The following is a 5039-nucleotide window of genomic DNA, read 5'->3' as shown; positions in this document are numbered from 1 at the left end:
CAAATACCCTCATAGAGTATACAAGCTTCAAAAAGCTTTGTATGAGCTTAAGCAGGCACCTAGGGCTTGGTATTATAGGCTTAGGTCTTTCTTGCTATGGCATGGGCATGCGATGGGGACAACTGATAAAACTTTGTTCACTCTCAAGCATATGAATGATTTCTTGTTTAGATTTACGTGGATGATATCATTTTTTTGGGCTCTGCTCATGCACTTGTGGCCAAGTTTGCAGAAACTATGAGCAGGGAGTTCGAGATGTCGATGATGGGCGAGCTCAACTTCTTCCTTGGACTGCAAATCAAGTAATGCAAGCAAGATACATTCGTCCACCAAACGAAGTACACCAAGGATTTGTTGAAGAAGTTCGACATGAGCGATGCAAAGCTATTGGCGACACCGATGGCTACCTCGACCATGCTTGATCCGGATGAAGATGGCGAGGAGGTGGAACAGCGGGAGTACAGGAGCATGATCGGCTCCTTCCTGTACCTGACGGTGACAAGACCTGACATCCACTTCGTCGTCTGCTTCTATACTTGCTTCCAGGCTTCACCGAGGACATCTCACCGCCAAGCAGTGAAACGCATTCTGATGTATCTCAAGCACACTCTTGAGTATGGCATTTGGTTTTCTGCATCCTCTTCGCTTTCTCTTCGTGGCTTTTCAGATGCGGGTTTTACTGGTTGTAGAATTGACAGGAAGAGTACCTCTGATACCTATCATTTCTTGGGTACTTCTCTTGTGTGTTGGTCTTCTCGCAAAATAGTCTAGCGTTGCGTAGTCTACTGCTGAAGCTGAATATGTAGCTGCTACTAGCTGTTGCTCACAGATTTTGTGGATGGTTTCTACCTTGAGATATTATGGGTTGGAATTTAAGAGTGTCACTTCTTTGTGACAACACCAGTGCCATAAGCCTTGCCAATAACCCGATTCAACATTCCAGAACCAAACACATAGATGTGAGATTCCACTTCCTTACAGACCACAATGAGAAGGGAGATATTGAGTTGAGCTACATTGATACCCAACACCAGCTAGCCGACATATTCACTAAGCCTCTAGATGCCACAAGATTTGCTTATTTGAGGGGAGAGCTTGGTGTATGCCATCCCTATAAAATTGTGTGAGGAGGAGCTATCCTTGTACATACTCTATCTTACTTTTGTTGCATCTGCATTGCATAGCATTTTTGTAAGATAATCATGTTAGCAAGCTTCACTTATATTTTCTTTGCACTTTCTTGTACTAGTTGTGAATTTATGTTAAGTGTAGTGGATGTATAACAATTTGTGAAAGCTTAGGCTCTTATTGAAACATGACATAAAATTTTGTTGAGCAAACTTGTCTTTTCTAAGAATGAACTTGAAATGTGAACATAATCTCTTATCACCTTTGAGTATTTGCTTTAGCTTGATCAATACTTAAATTAAGGCTAGTTCTGTGAAAAGCTTGTGCTAGGCCGCTTTGTTCAGTTCAGCGGATATGGGGTCTTTGACCTTTGTCTATGTAAATGTTTAGCCCATGATTAACCCTTGGGAGAGCATATGCTCTTTTGTGTCGCAAAGACATAACTTGTTTTGGCTTTATGAAAAATTGCATATCTTGAATCCTATGTTGAGTTAATAAAATAAATGATCAAGTTTTGAGCTAAAATTGAATCCAATACGGTGGCTTAAGGCTTTATGTGGTTTGCCAAAGAAGTGAACTCATGATTGCTTAAAACTCACTTGAGGATAGTTAAATGATCAAATGAGAAAGTTAACTTGTGCTTTTTAATGTGCTAAGAATGTTCTTTTTCATGTTGTCAAACTAAGGCTTGGATTGATATGTGGGTGTTTGCATAGTCCATTGGGTTGAACTTGGTTGTCTAGTTTGAACTTGACATAGCACTAGTTTCTCTAATCTTTGCATTGATCATGAAACTATGGATGCTTTTGTGGTGACATCTTTTGGATAATTGAACAACATGATCAACACTTCGAGACTTTGTGTGCCTTTGAGTTATATTGTTTACTCCTTATAGTGCTTTGACATCTTTAGTCCTTGCAAGTGCTTTTATATTCTATATGTGAAGCTTTGTAAGCTTGCATTTTATTTGCACATGTTTTGCATATTCTTGTATCCTTGATGTTTGCATTGCCATAGAGGGAGAAAATATTCCCAAAGATATTATGCACAAATATTCAACAAAGGGGGAGAAAATTGCATTTATCTAGAAATTAAAAGAAAAAAATGGAAAATGTGCAATCATCAAGGAAAATGCTCTTTTGAGGTTTTTGGCTCGTTTTTGTCTCTCTTAAGGCTTTTGTAACTTTTTTTACGCCAAGTGACATATTTTGCTCTTTCTCGAGTCTTTGGTCACTTGGATGAGCTTATCTTGTTTTAATTTTTTCAAACCAAAATTTTTATGCTTTGAGGATTGTCAATGCACTCATCAAAGGGGAGATTGAGAAACAAAGTTGAAATATGTCTTAATTTACTTGTGATGAGTGATTGACATTGGTATTTATTTAGCTTGATGTTTTTCAGTTTTGCATGAACTTTGATGTGATTTGAATTGATTTGGGATTTCATTTGAGCATATTGATTATGGACTAACTGAAATTGGAGTTGGAGATATGTGTTTGCTTGTCTCATGGTGTGCAGGTGATGGATGCAACTTGACGGTCGACGGCGGGATGATCGGGGCCAAGCGGAGTGTTTGGTGCCGGACGATCAAGGAGGTCTGGCAGAGTCAATGGTGATCCTAGCTGAACACGTGGAGGTCAAGCAAAGCATGGAAGACGAATGGAGATGACGTATTGACAAAGTCGAGCGAAGGGGATGCGGGTGCAAGTGACAAGACGGCCAGAGGGATCGGGAGAGACTTACCAGCGATCAGGATCGCATGACGGAGTACACGCGTCGACATCGAAACTCTTGCTTAAGGTGTAAGTAAGGCGGTGAGTCACGCTTTGAGAAGCGTGCAGACAGTTTCGAGGTTTGGTCTCAAAGCCGTGGGAGGAATGGAGGAGTATGTGGCACCATCGCGAAGCTTGTGTCAAGACAAAGCTAAGTCGTGAAGGCGCCGCGGCCGTCTGATGAATAGAGAAGAAAATGGACCAAAATACCCTCGATGGTAGGTAAGAGTGTATTACAAGAGAGGGGTATTTTAGGAAAAAACTAGGAAACCTAGAGGTCAAGTTTTCTAGGCTTATAAATAGAGGCGTAGGGCTATAGAAGAACTTTAACCAGACACTTGAGCCCCCTTGTCATACCCATTTGAGAGCTTAGAGATAGAGTTTTAGAGGAGAGAAGGATAAGTGCTTAGCCTATGTAATAGGTGAGAGTTTTAGAGATAAATCTTTATAATTCGCCTAAAATAGGGCTGATCAATTTGAGTAATGAAGTTTATATTTTGCATTTGCTTGAATTACCCTCTTTCTAGTTTTCCTCTATTGGTTCCCTTGCAAGTTTGCAAGTTTTTTAGTTTCTGGTTTTGATTTTTGTTTTGGTTTTTGGGCTGAAATTTTAGCAACTTGTGAGGTCATTCTTCTTATTGCTAGAGGCATAAAATTCGCATGCACACGCTTGTGTGATGGGGTCTTGAATTCCTTTGCCTCTAGACAATTAACTTGGAGAGTTTCATTGCTCGGTGTTCATCTTTTCTTATTTCTTTGCAAGTTGTAATCTTTCGAGTACTAAGACATATGGATTGATCTTAAATGGAACCTATGGTTTATATACCATCCGTGGAGTCGTGTTGCCTCGATTTTCTCCTGTTAAAACTTCTCTCTATTTTTGCTTCCGTTTGAGTTTGAGGTGCTATCGGAGGGTTAACTACTATCGCAGGGATCCTGATGGACCCCTTTTTAGAGATTCGGCCGGGGGGATAATTCTGAATATGTTTGCTGGAGAAATAAATGGATATGAAAGCGATGGCAGGTGGTGAGGAATGATCTAATGCAGAACGCAGTAAATATACTGGGGGATTTTTAGACAGGTTCGAGCCGCACTACGCATAACACCCTACTCCTGTGTGGATGCTATAAATGCCCTAAGAATGTCTCTCAGGAATGTGCTGGTTACAAGAATGTTTGTTTATCCTAGAGCCTTGAGCACCTTGTTCTTCGGTGGTCACAGCTTCTATGCCTGTACGAAGGTGTTCTTCTCTGTTCTTGGTTTACTGAGATTCACCGTGGATTGCTCCAACTCCCCCCTTTGTCCGTGCCTGCCGGCTGCTTTAAGTACCTGTCGGCGGTACGTGCCCCGAAAGGGAGGGCATGAGTTCCAAGGCGTCATAAATGGAAAGGGTGTCATCATGGCCTCTGCACGAAGTGACGGGAGGTTGAAAATGCACCCCCCGCTCGGTCTTCGGTCGTCATCATGGAGATGGCAACGGGCGCCGTGGAGAGGGCCCACCGGGCAGCCGCGAAGCGGCCCAGCGTGCCCGTTCTATCTTGTACGCCTGCCACAGCAGCGCGGCAGACGGAACGCCTCAGGCCTCGCGAAGCTATCCCGAGGCGAGCCGGATGACGCAGGATGGGACCCACGCATTAAATGTCCCCACGCCCTTCTGCTAGAATACGGCAGGGACTGACACCGAGCGTGGCGGGAGAAGTTGGAGGTGACAGGCCACGCGCGCTCTTAAATGCGGCATCTGGCCTTTCACTGGCTGACACCTCATCGCTGGACCTCTGTGGGGGCCACTAACGGGGGGCTTCCTGGGCCGTCGGGGAACCGAGTGCTCGGGGGTCATTGTTCACCTCTCCGAGCACTCTCTCCCGGAACGCCCTCTCTTGGTCCTCGGGGAACTGAGTGCTCGGGGGCCATTGTTCACGGCCTCGAGCAATCTCTCCCGGAACTGCCTTCCTCGGGTCCTCGGGGTACTCGGGTGCCCGGGGGGCCACTGTTCGCAGCCCCGGGCGCGCCCTTCCCGGTACTCAGCTCTCCTGGTCGTCGGGGGACTTGGGTGCTCGGGGGTCACTGTTCGCCTCCCCGAGCACTCTCTTCCCGGTCACTTAGTCTTCGCAGGTCATCGGGGAACCCGGGTACTCGGG

The sequence above is a fragment of the Phragmites australis genome, chromosome 19 (genome assembly GCF_958298935.1).
Source record: "Phragmites australis chromosome 19, lpPhrAust1.1, whole genome shotgun sequence".
NCBI lineage: Eukaryota > Viridiplantae > Streptophyta > Magnoliopsida > Poales > Poaceae > Phragmites > Phragmites australis.
This window is presented reverse-complemented; position numbering follows the sequence as displayed.